Source organism: Ambystoma mexicanum, chromosome 9 (assembly GCF_040938575.1).
Source record: "Ambystoma mexicanum isolate Mex_15411 chromosome 9, UKY_AmexF1_1, whole genome shotgun sequence".
NCBI classification, from domain to species: Eukaryota; Metazoa; Chordata; class Amphibia; order Caudata; family Ambystomatidae; genus Ambystoma; species Ambystoma mexicanum.
This window is the reverse complement of record NC_090931.1, coordinates 85,202,576-85,216,794: the sequence shown is the minus strand read 5'-3', so window position 1 is coordinate 85,216,794 and position 14,219 is coordinate 85,202,576.

Here is a 14,219-nt window from a genome sequence, read left to right as displayed (position 1 = left end):
CGGGATCTCATATGGGGTGGAGGCCAGCCGAGGATAGCTCTAACCACGCTCCAAAGATCGATCTGGGAGGGCGGGATTGGGGCTCCCCACCTCCAAACTTATTATTGGGCTTCACAATTGGCAGTGGTCAACGACCTGCTTCACAGAGACAGGGAACTCCCCCACATCATAGCTGAGATTGCCACCATGCATGGCACCGATCCGTGGCAACTGCTATACCAAACCCTCCCGAGACCCCTCCCACCGACGACCATGAGTCATATTATTGCGGTCTGGAAGCAGGCGCGCAGATTCGTAGGGTGGGAAAACAATGTAACCACGGCACAACACCTGTGGAGAAATAGCAAACTGCCCGAGATAAAGAAACTCCAGCCGTGGCCCCGATGGGTAGGGGCCGGGATTTTGAGAGTCAAAGATATTCTGGAGGAGGGGGAACTAGCCTCGTTTGAAGTCATCCAGCAAAAATTCCAACTCCCGGGCACTGAGCGCTACCACTATATACAACTGGCCCATGCCCTAAGAAACCATATACCGGTCGGTGCTAATATCCCAGACTACACACCAATAGAGCGCAACATGCTACCAGCTTACATCCCCACCAAATGCACCTCCATCCTATATAATGCTATCACATCCTTTGCTAAGCCGGAACTCACGAGCTTAAAGTCCAAATGGGAGGTGGATGTAGGGGAAATAGAGCCAGAAGATTGGATCCAAGCACTAATGCATCCAAGGGAAGTGGCCATCTCCTCCAGACTTCGCCTAGTCCAATTAAAAATCTTGCATAGGGTTTATTACCCCAGAACGATTCTACATAGGTGGAAGAGAGCCTCAAACCCGAACTGTCTCAGATGCGAAGAGGAAGAGGGGACCTCCTTTCACATTCTATGGGCATGCCCCCGAATCCGCACCTTCTGGAATGAATGCTGTACGGAACTTAATAATGTCCTCGCGTGCCGTATACCATTGGACCCAAAGATTCTCATTTTGGGTGTTCCGGATGAGATTGCTCTTAATAAATGGGAAAGACTGCTCTTGAACACAGCAGCGGGATTGATGAAGTGCAACATAGCGCAAAAATGGGGAGCCCCGGAGTCCCCAACAATGGAGCAATGGGCAACGGACATGAACATATGCGCAGGGATAGAACATAGAATTTACACTGCCAGAGGCTGCCCCGCTAAAGCGGACAAGATATGGGGGAGATGTGAAGAGGAAGGACCTTAGATCCTGATGGATGCAGCGGGGAGGATGCGATTTAATTGCAATACAGACATGGGGAAATGTTATGGGGGATTGATATTGATTCTGCTAATGATCGAAATTGGAATGGACATGCTAGTACTTACATGTTGTTGTTGTTTTGTTGAGATGTAAAACAATAAAAAATGTTTTATTAAAAAAAAACAATAGTGGCACTCACCTTAAATGGAATCCACAGAAATTGAACTATTACAAACATATTCTCATCAAATCTTATAATTCACCTCTAACTAATGCCTCAATCTGCAATGTAAATATGATGAAAATCTTTAAGCAAGAAAAAATGCCTGATTCTAGTATCAGACATAGACATTCTCATAGCTATGATCCAGACATCCAACAGGAAAGGGCTAATTTGAGGCACGCTATACGTAATTTGAGGTACGAGCCTGTGAGCACCAGAACAGATATAAAAAAGCGCTTGAAATCAAACTAAAGAAACATGGTTGTATGACCTTCATGTGTTACTTTGAATGAACAAGGGTGGTATTGACCATACCGAATATTTTGCTGCTTTAAGGCAGGTCGGAAGGAAATATTTTTCTGCGCTGGGCCGTGCTTTTATAAACATCTTGTGTGATATATATCTTATTGCCATTCCAAATGAGGGATTTTCATTCCTTAGCAGCAGACAAGATGTGCTGAAGTTGGGAATATTCCCAGAGGTAAAAAATCAGTGTTCTGGACAATGTTTTTGAAGAGTATGAGATGGATGATTGACCAATTCTATGAGCATGTTGAATGTTGAGTATTAAATCAGAAGGTAGGTGGAGCAGGGCGGATAGAAACCTTTTGTTAAAAAGCCATGTTGTTGTTTCCTTCTGAGCCCTCCGGCAGACCAGAAATGCGAAGATTGTTACGTCAGCTATGATTTTCTAAATCTTCATTGTGCCTTTGAAGGTCTTTTATTGACTTCTCAAGTAGTGCCACTTTGGGGGAAACCTCCTCCACTAGACCAACACTTCTCTTCATTTCGTCCATTCTATTTTCAAAATCCTTCCATCTGTCATCTAGTTGTTGTAATTTTTGATGTGTGGGTCTCGATGAAGGGTTTGACAATTATTATTTCCATATTATGCATATAGTGTTGTTCCTATTAAAGGAGGTTACATGGGAACACCAGAGAATAATAAGGAGTAAACCAAGGAGTGATTTATGAAGAGCCACCAGTCCTGTAGTAGTGATAATGCATCTAGCACATACAGCCGAATAATTGAATAATGGTCAGTGTGGGTTTTTCCTGCACCTCGGCTTCCAAGTGTATTCCTTTAAGTACAGGCAGAAAGTTTATGTATAGACATTTACTGCGGGAGGTATTCAGATATTTGCCGGAGAGGCCCAAAAATATCAGAAAAAAGAAAGCGTGAAAGTGCACCTCTTTATATGATGGCATAAACAAAACTGTCAGCTTTATGTGCAAAATATCCTTTAGGAAAATACTGCACGTCCTGCTATACTTTTAACAGCTTATGCCTGAAATAGTATTGCCAATATATGACTGGGTAATGCTATTTTCCAAACGTTGTGTGAAGAGATAGTATACAGAGGATGTATTATGTTAAAGTGCTCCTGTACCTTTAAACGTTCTGAGTCAATAAGGGAACGTTACTAGGAAGTTGAGAGGGAGGGGCCGACCAGGCAGTGGGCGCAAGGCAATAATTAACCTCATGAAGAGCGGACACTCCTGGCTGCGGTCTCCGAAGACGGAACACTGGACTTCACAGAACAATGAAAAGAGGGCTAATCAGCGTCGGAAAGGCAGCCGGAGCTGAAACAGCAACTGAATGCAGAGTAGTGAGGAAAGGTAAGTGATAAAAGTTTTATAATACTTGAAGAATGCCGAATTTAGTGACGCGTGGGACGGAGCGGCAAGACTATGCGTCCATCTTCTTTGGCATCAGGCCACACCCCCTCCTTTTTATTGCTTGAATGTCTTGGGAAAGCCACAGGGCATGGTGAATTTCCCTTTACCGATACTAGAGGTGAATATCAGATGAATCTTTTCTTAAATATCTTCCATCTGTTAAGGAGCGTTCCCAGTAACCAAGAGTGGAGGACGGTACTTTTACAATTACAGGGATATGATAACCAAACCACAAGCAGGAGCCGCCATGAATATTGACACATGGCAATAACAGATCACACATGTGTGGGGTGCGAGTAAGATGAGAATGGAAATGAAGAGATCACTCATGAGCCGCTAAGTTGGTTCATTGGAATGGAATAAACAGGAGCTACCGCATAGAAATACACCCATGGGAGACTTCTCAATTATACAGTCCTGATGAAGGCTGACATATTTAATAAAAGGAGCACATGATCAGTAGCTCAAAGAGCCAAAACACACTGTGTTGACAGAACGTTTTTGCAAAATAGGGTCCCAAACACGTGGGAATCTGACTGCAATCTATTTCGGCAAATCGACGAAAAAGGAAGAAAAATTCAGAGGCACTCCAGGCAACAATTATTAATATTCCAATTAAGAGAGATTGTTTATATATTGTTCCTTGTGTCATTAGTTAGGTTTATATGTTATATTCAAGTGCCAGTTGTGTCTAGCACTGCTCCAATGTTCACAGGTATCACACTATTTAAAACTGTAGAAATTGTTGAATTTGAGAGATGAAATCAGTGGAACTGATATATATTTGTGGTGGACTCCGAGAAATCGTTTTCTTATGAAATATTTGTATAAATAAAAAACGGATTTTGAAACATGAAAATGTCCACACTTTGCAAAAGAGCTAATGCTAGAAATAGTAGCAGTTGTCTATCCAAAGCAATCCTGGCAACTAGCTTAGTATGATACAGAGGAATTACACATTAAAACATTTTTATTACACATAAAGGTTGCAGCATAACTACTTCCAAGGGGTCGATCCAATTGATCAGTTCACTGTGACCACTGCAACAGACAGTCTATTGGCCTTCCTTCCCAGACAAATGCCACCAGACTGTACCGGCTCTAGTGACACACAATAGGACCTGTAATTATCTGTTTTTGTGTGGAACAAGGGGCTCATTTTTGTATAGCCTTTTGTGCAGCGCTTGTAGTCGGGGTGAGTAGCAAACGTCACATCTGCTTTTACAGTGAGTAGTCATGGTGTCTTTTCAATAAAAGCATTCCAAAGAATATTTTTCTTGCCAAATGTCTGGTTATATTCATGACATGTTTTCTCATACATGCTTTCTCATACATGCTTTCTCATACATGTTTTCTCATACATGCTTTCTCATACATGTTTTCTCATACATGCTTTCTCATACATGCTTTCTCATACATGTTTTCTCATACATGCTTTCTCATACATGCTTTCTCATACATTCTCAATTCATGCATCTCCAAAAGACATTAGATGTTTGGGGTTTGACTGAATGTTTGTGTCCATGCCTAGTAGCGCTTGTTTTCTTTTGGATAATGTGATGAACACTAACAATTGTACCTAGCAGGAAAGTAGGTTGTTTCCCTAAAGTTCTAAGAAAGAAAGTAGGGAGAGGGAGGTCATATTCCTGCACGCTGGATTTGTACAATTCAACTATTCAACTACTATGATTCCAATTATTTCAGGAAGCCAGTGTGGCATATGAAGATGAACTTTCAATGTTTTATCTATTTTCGCCTATCTAATGTTTTGCTCACAAAGTCATTGAACGATTTGAGTGATTTGATGCATGTTACAGCTGACTTAGCCCTGAGAGTTCATCCTTCATGACTAAATCTCAGTTTCTTTGCATTCATTTAAAACTATTAAAGCAGCATAATCACAAACACCCATCAAACCTACAGCTTTCTGCGGGAACACCTGCAATTATTCAATACAATATCTGTTATCGGTAAGCGTTTTCCTCAGGAAACCCCCCTCAAAGCACAGATGGTGCAATTTGAATTTGCCAACCAGGAGAAATGTTGCTTCAATGACAACAGATGCTATTTGATGGCCTCTGGTTTTTAAGAGTGATGCAGCATTTTTCAGATATCTACTGAAAGTCTCTTTGTCTGTGCTATGGGATTCTAAACTGTGCGGCAGCAGCACTCAGTCAACCGGGGCAGGAGCACTAGCCAGAATGGGTTACTTTAGCTAAGATGCTATTTGAGAACTTGTGTCATCTTGCTGCACAGCTTATTTTGCTTCTTAAGACATGTTTTCCTACAATACAAGATATATTACATCATCACCTATGCCCTCCCCAATCCTCAATCCACTCTCCCTTGGAGGCAGTATAAATAAAAGCACCCCCTAAAATGGCAACTTGTAAATTGTCCTCTAAAGTCCAGACCAGCATCATATGGAGCATGACTTGGACGAGGAAGGGTTGGATGCTGTGCAATGAAGATCACTGGTAAGTAATCGGTGCATTACCACTTCATCTCCCTTCCTCATCCCAGTTCTGAATGAATGCAGAAACAGCAATATTAACTCATGGAAGTTATTATTGACCTCCTTCAAACCAATCTGAATTCTCTGAATGCAGCAAATAAACTCAGCGATTGATCTTGTTCCAGACAGTCTAACCTATTTAATATAATACAAAAGAGAAGAACTGTTCAAATGGAAAGAGAGGAAAGCACAGATGACTAAAAAGAAGCTGAAGGGCCACCTGCATTCAGTCTGTAATGAGAGATGAATATCTCGGGTTAAGCCCAGCTTGCAGCCCCATACATTTCTTATAATGCAAACCCACTCTGCATTAGTAAGGCCAGGGAGAGAGACCCCTAGTCAGAGCCACATGTAAAGGATATAGCTACGTGCATTCACCTTCAAGGAGTAGGGGTGGGGGCTTTCTTGCACTGATGACCCAGACAAAAATACATAACAAAAAGCAGTCAGACACCCTAAAGGGGAGCTGTGGGAGAGTTAAATTGTTTCCACTCCAGAAACACCCAGAGTCAAATAATCCTCCTGCTTAACTGAGCGGCAACCCCAGTGAAGAGAATGCACAATCTCTACAGTAAGACGAAAGTGGGGTATCAACTTAACAACAAAAGGAGGCAACAATGAGCTAAGCCCCCTGAAAGGAAGCTGCAAGGATTGGTGCAGAGAAAAGCTCCTAGTTCCCCAATCGTCCTTGCCCAAGAGACAGGTCCTAAAAAGTAACTAGGCCAACAGAAGCTTCATAGGAACCACGGATAGTTTCAAAAGGAGTATCTCTGAGGGCCCTCAGGAGTAGGATAAGATCCCATGAAACATGTGTGGGGACTAGTCCTCGCTTTTAAAATGTCAAATCCATGGAGAGGAACTTCCCTGTATCATCCTGAGAACCCAATGTTCCATGAATGCCTTTAATGGCTTAGGCACGTCCCTAAGAATGGAGATACAGCGACTCAAGAGGAAATCATCATTGAGTAAATCTTGCATCTTTAGAAGGTCACAGCAATGAAGACGATATCCTTCAGGACCACCAGGCTTAAATGGACATGAAGTGACGCAAGAATGGTTTGAAAGTGTAACAGCGTGTAAAGGGCTGAGAGCCAAAGGTACTGGTCTGAAAAAGCACTGCACCCAAAGAAAGACCCAGTTGTTTAGATTTTAAAGCATCAGCCAAAGCTGTAAGATGGAACTGTCTGGAAGCAAAAGAGAACAGACGGGAGTGTGGGGGACGGAAAGGGATCGCTCCTGGTCTACTGACATCGATTTCAACAATCGGAGTTAGCCCTTCCTCTGCCATGTAGCAGTTGCCACAGTCCCCTCTCTCCAAAATGTATTAAAGACCCCGAGAGTCAAAGTAATAGGAGGAAAGGCAAAAAAAGGACATTCAGCCAAATGAGGAACACCCATATAGACCCCAGAGACAGGGATGAAGACTGAAACAATACATTGTGATAAGATGGTTATCATTACAGGTGAACACATCTACTTGGATGGAGTTGAAATGTTTACAGATCATAAAGAACACTTTCATTCTCATGGATAATTCCCTGGAGCAAGGGCAAAATCCTGCTCTGGTTGTCTGCTCCACATTCTGCACCCAGAATGTAAGATGAGGAGCGAGAGAGAGAAGATGTGGTTGTGGTCAAAAGCAAATTTGATGGGCCGACACCACCAGTATCCTGGATGCATTTGTTTGCTTTCTTAATCTAATCACTCTTTTGTGTATTAATATTCCCCTCCATTTCTGCTTTGTCTCCTTTCTTTCTCACCTTTTACTTATTATACATCCACTGAACTTCAAAGAGACCAAGGGGGTGATTCCAACCCTGGCGGTAGGGGGTTGACGGCACCGGTAAGGATGCCAGTGCCGTTAACCCCCGACCACCCTATTACGAGGTACCTTAGCGGGTCCCACCAGGACCGGCTGGTTTTACCAGCCTGTTTTAGCAGGACCCGTTAAGGGACCATGGAGCTAATAAAGGGCCCGGAAGTTGCGGGCCCGTTATTAGCTCCTTTCACATTCCCATTGAGCCCTATGGGGGCTCGAATGGGAATGGGGAATGGTTTTCTGAATGGAGACTTACCGGGTCCTCCAAGTTTGGAATGACCCGGTAAGTCCCAATTCAGTGAACACGGACCTGGACACGGGTTTGGAGGCAGCCATGGTGCTATTTGCACCATGGCTACCTCCAAACTCATAATGACCCCTAAATGTTTACATGGTGGTGCCCCAACAACTACCTGGGTGTTGCAGTCTCCCGTAAGGGTCTTCAGTGTTGGTGCTGTTTAGAGTTTGGATCAGTGTTTCAAAGGTAAATTCATTACCCTTATCCATACAGTACCTTTTCTCATTCTTTATTGATCTTGGAGTTTCTTGTTCTTCCGAATGAATTAAGAATTTGTTTAGAGCAACATTTTGGCACCTATATTTGAGAATGAGGCACAGTCACAACAGTGGAAATTGCATCATTACAACATTGGTATTTTGTATGTGCACATTGCATGAAAGCCAGGAAGTCATTAGGAAGATTAAGGCTTACTGAGCTAACGTTGGACATCGACATTTTTTTACCAGTTAAGAGAACACATTTTGTAGTGCTCATATTGTATAAAAGCCAGTGAACCTAATGAGCTGTTTTGAAGTCACTAATGCCTTGGTACTTCATACAGGCAGCAACGTATATTGCTGGGCTCTTATGCGATACATGCGCTGATGAGGCCTGAGTAGGCTGAAACATGTGTTTAGGGTTGCTGTTGATACTCTTGTTCGGAGGAGAGTTGCCTAGCATTTTGCTGTTGGAATGTCACAATGGCTGGGCCAGACTGATAAGCAAATGTATATTTCTCCTCTGTGAAAGGTACAGTGACCAAAAAGGTGGTTGTAGACCCGCCCAGGTGTACACACTCCGAGAAAACAGGTAATTTGGACGTGTCCGCTCTGGTAGAGGGGCTCACAGAGCTTTTTTGTGAACTGCTTGAAATGTGAATTGGTTTCCGAGAGTGCTGCCATATGTTTTTGCTGCTGCTGCCAGATTTGCTGATTTATGGTACTTTATTTCAAGCATGCAGAATATGCTTTTACCCCATGAAGATTTAAGTAAAGATCTATTGTTTTCTCTAGGAGAATGGACTGCCCATTGTGTGTTTTAAAAACATGTTTGATACATACAGTAGAACACCACACTCAAGCTAATACTAAGGTGCATTATTCAGAGATGTTATCACCCACGCAGCTGCACCTTTAAAGGCCTAATACTTCCCATGCTGGATGCAGAGCCGTCAGTTACACTCATCTCCACAACTCTGATCATCTTAAGGGGTGTCTCCCTCATAAGAGCGTTTGCTGGTGGCATTTCCATTTCACTCTGAAGGCTATTCTTCCCCCCAACTCAATGAACAGCTACAGAAGGCCTTTAAGGGAAAGCTAAACACTGAAAGGTGATCGTTCATACACAGCAGAAACATCACTCAAGCAAAACCAGTGCATGAGGTGGTGAGAGAGTAAAATAGAACAGCCACATGTGACAAGGGTATCTCCAACAGCCTTAGCGGCCCTCTGTGTGACAAATAGGACTGCACTGAGTCTCTGGTGTCCAACGTTCATCCCTTAGGCTCCAGCAAGATTGATTCTCCAAATAAGTAGAGCCTATTACAGGCACTGATTTTAGGTCAATCCTTAGAGATCAGTCTAGAGATGCATTATCTTGGCCATCTTCTGGATGACTTAAAGCTTAGTACCCATCCCAGTGACAGAGCAGGGTGAGGGACATTTCTCAAAGTCAAGCCACATTGCACATTTGTGGTTCCTGCAGGGCCTCATGTCACCCACTCCACCCCACACCGTGTGTATTACTCTAATTTCCCCAAACAGATTAGTTTGTTAGACAAGCCCTATGCCCCCTTCTACAAAGAGTCAATTCTCTGCGATTGGATATGTGCCCTGAATGCAGTATTTGGAATAGTTCTTCCTACCCGACTTCTTGTCAGAAAATCTACCTAGCCCTTCATAAACATTATAGGGGTAATTCATGGAATCAAGCGCACAAGTGGCGCACCCACTTACATCCATAACCAGCCGTGGCGCAGCGTGACGCAGCGACCCTGCAGCAGCGCCAGTTATGCCCCCAACCCTACCCCGTGCGCCAAAAACATCCGCACAAATCCCCTACATGGCGCAAAGGCCAGTGGACTAGCATACAGCCCCCAACAATGAAAACGTGCTAAATACGCTACACAGCCCACACGCGAGAACCCAATCGCGTGCAAAAATTCCCACGCACCCCTCGGAATACATGTACCACGCTCGCGGCAGGCCAATCGCGTGGAAAACTCCCTGCACACCCCTCGGAGTATGCGTACCCCACTTGCGCCAGGCCAATCGCATGTAAAACTTCCCGCACACTTCTCGGGATACGTGTACCTCGCTCGCGCCTGGCCAATCGCATGCAACTCCCCTCGCAGCCATCGGAATACGCGTACCCCGCTCGCGCCAGGCCAATCACGTGTGAAAATCCATGCACACCTCCAGAATAGGCGCAGGCAGCCCATTCACCCTCCCCATCACTCCTGGCCATGACCCGCAGGCAGCCCACATGGCACCATGCCCTTGGGAGCCCTGACACATGTCCCCCCACCCCCAGTGATGGGCACCTGCCAGCAGGCCCCGACTCATGTCCCACACCTCACCCCCAGTGACGGGAACCTGGCAGCAGGCCCCGACTCATGTCCCCCACCCCACCCCCAGTGACAGCAACCTGCCAGCAGGCCCCGACTAATGTTCCCCACCCCAACCCCAGTGGTGGCAACCTGCCAGCAGGCCCCGACTCATGTCCCCCACCCCACCCCCAGTAAAAGCAACCTGCCAGCAGGCCCCGACTCATGTCCCCACCCCAACCCCAGTGACGGCAACCTGCCAGCAGGCCCTGACTCATGTCCCCCACCCCACTCCCAGTGAGGGGCACCTGCCAGCAGGCCTCGACTCATGTCCCCCACCCCACTCCCAGTGATGACAACCTCCCAGCAAGTGCCGACTAATGTCCCCCACCCCACCCCCAGTGATGGCAACCTGCCAGCAGGCCCCGACTTATGTCTCCCAACACACCCCCAGTGACGGGCACCTGCCAGAATGCCACGACTCATGTCCCCCACCCACCCCCAGTGACGGGCACCTGCCAGCAGGCCCGACACATGTCCCCCACCACACCCCCAGTGACGGGCACCTGCCAGCAGGCCCCGACTCATGTTTCCCACCCCGCCCCCAGTGACGGGCACCTGCCAGCAGGCCCCGACTCATGTCCCCCACCACACCCCCAATGACGGCAACCTGCCAGCAGGCCCCGACTCATGTCCCCCACCCCACCCCCAGTGGTGGCAACCTGCCAGCAGGCCCCGGCTTATGTCCCCCAACACACCCCTAGTGACGGGCACCTGCCAGAATGCCACGACTCATGTCCCCCACTCACCCCCAGTGACGGGCACCTGCCAGCAGGCCCGACACATGTCCCCCACCACACCCCCAGTGACGGGCACCTGCCAGCAGGCCCCGACTCATGTTTCCCACCCCGCCCCCAGTGACGGGCACCTGCCAGCAGGCCCCGACTCATGTCCCCCACCGCACCCCCAATGACGGCAACCTGCCAGCAGGCCCCGACTCATGTCCCCCACCCCACCCCCAGTGGCGGCAACCTGCCAGCAGGCCCTGACTCGTGTCCCCTCAAACACCACGTCATAACTATACAGACCCATGGCCCTAATGCCAACCCAAATCCCACCCACCCACCCCCTTGTGCAAACACCCAACGATCCGCTGCACCCACTCCCTAGTAAATTACCCATTCCATTATAGTCTGAAAAGAACCAAGATGCCCATCAACAAATGTCCGACAGAGCCACACAGAGGCAACATATGACTGAGAAATGTATTAAAAATAAAACAAAATGACAAAAAGAAAACCACACATGCAAATGAACAAATAATGAATGCAATCAGAAAAAGAAAGTTAAATCCAAGGAAATTAGAAAAACCAAGACATGAAAAATGAAAAGTGGTCCATTGCCAAAGTCCAAAGAAACAAATCCAAAAATGAAAAGCATAAAAAACCATTACTCCATGGGATGGAAAAAAAAATAAGAGTATTTACAGGTCCGGAACTATTTACAATGAAAGTCAGAAGGGTCCATGATCCCAAAACAAAAGGAAACCCACCTAAAACCCTATCTAAAATACAACTATATACAAAAGGTGGAGCAAAGTCTGTGGACTCCAAATAAAAATAAAAACCAAATGAAACCTATATCTTAATAACTATATACAAAGGCGGTGGGCTAGTCCGACGGCTCACTCATTGATGTCCCGGGCCAGGGCATCATCGAACTCCACTTCAATGTCCCAGAGGCGGGCCTCATCCCTGCCCGGCGCATGGAGTTCTCTGCCCTGACCATTGTGAGCTGTGCCTCCTCTGTCCGCCGCCTCTCCGCATCTATCTGATAGCCCAACCGCTGCCACATGGAAGACACTCCCAATCCTGGGTCCACCTGCCCGACGGCCGATGCCTGCCCCTGTGATGTTGATGGCCCCGAGCCATGATTGCTTCCACTTTGAGCCTGCTGCTGCCGTGCACATGCCCTGCCTGTTGATGCCTGCACATCCTCCTCTTGCTGGGGTCCAGTTGGTGGGGTGGCCACCCCTGCTGGACCTCCGATTCCTACTGTGGCAGGGATGTGTCCTCCACCAGCCTGGCCGCTGGGTCAGGGGGAGCTCCACAGGGGGCCCAGGTGATACTTGGGCCGGAAGATGGCACGGAGGACTACTGGCGCATAGGGGGCACAGTTGAGGAGGGGCTCGCCAGAAGTTCCAGCACACGAATGAACCCAGTGCCGACGACCTGTCCTAGTAGGTCAACGCGGCCAAAGAGGCAATCGAAATGACGTGCACTGTCGAGATGAGAACCCTGCACGTCATCCCAAATGCCACGTTGGCCCAACGCCACCCCAGCTAGGACAGGCTCAATACGGTCACGGATTCCAACATCCGCAGGGAGAGGAAGACCAGTTGTTGTATGCGCATACCCTCCCTGAAAGCGGGTCTGGACGGAGGCATCCCTGCTGGTGCCGGATGATGCAGTCACAGGATCGGGGACATGATTACACACAGGTACCTCCACGGGGGCCTGTGCTGCATCCTGTCCCTGCCCCTGGACTGTACCACTACCACCAGTGGAATCCCCCCTCCAGGCCCCGTGCGTGGGCCTTTCACGGCCTCCTCCTCAGCCAAACCCACCACCAACCTGGATGACTCCGTGCCAACTTCCTCCATATGCCCCTTTGGGGGCTCAGCTGCCCCTACTGCTGCCGAGGAGTCCACGTCCAGACTCTGCCTCTTAGACCTTCCCTCGGCAGCTGCAGCCATGGACGCGGCACCAGACTCCTCACTCCCCGAAAAGATGACTACCTCAGAGGGGAGCTGGGCCTTGCGTCTCCGGCTGGTGATGGGATTCCTGCCGCTGATCTCCACAGCGACGTCTCTGTCCTCTTCATCAGTCGATGCTGCAGACAAGGAGAGACAGAAAACAGGCATCAGGGCACTGTACAATGGTCGGATACACACATGACAGTTGCACATGAGTGGCAGTGTCAAACTTCACAGATGGCATCACACTTCCCAACACTCATATCATTTGAACCCACACACATGCATAAATTAAGATGAATCGCGCAGCAGGCAGCAGCATCCATACACACACAACAGCATGAACATCTGAAGGTTGGCATGATGCCACAAGCAACATGGGGAGTGCCGAACACATGCAGACACTCCACCAGAAAGACTTGCATCTGTACATCTCTACCACCTGTCAATGTGCAATCATCGGGAACTATGTCACATCTGCCAATCGGGTTCCTACATGTCTGTGTCACATGCGTCCATGGCGTATCACAGTTGCACACATGTCAAACACACACACGCACATGTACGCCATGCACGTACATGAAGGTGGATCCAGCATCCATGTGTCATACCCCAACCATGCCTTACTATATACACAGAAATGCTAGCTTGTGTGCATCTCCACATGCAGTTGTGCATCATGCTTTGGAACACATACACCATTGATGTGCATCACACATGAATGAACTCACATGCAGCACGGTCATGTCCCTGCACATACACATCCATACATGGCCCTTTTCAGACATATGTCCAAGCTGCACACTCCTGGCACACCTCAACATGCACTCAATCCAATAAGTATGCATGGACACTTACCACTCGACTCCGGACGGGTCTCCCCCTCCAGGACCTGGCGGTGAGGCGCTGGGTTAATGCGTTCCAGGACACCCATGTCGTCAGTGGTAAGGTGGACCCGGCACCTCACTGCATACGCTGCTTCCAACAGGCGCCAGGCCTTCCTGAGGGTCCTGGACCTGAAGTCCTCCCAGTGCTTACGGATGTGTGATAGGTCACGGGTTGCCACCCCCTCAGCGTTGATGGCAACCACGATGTCCGTCCAGATCCTCTCCCGTCCATCCTTGTCGGCGCGTGTTCTTCCGAAGAGGGCATCATAATGCACCAGAACTTGCTCCACC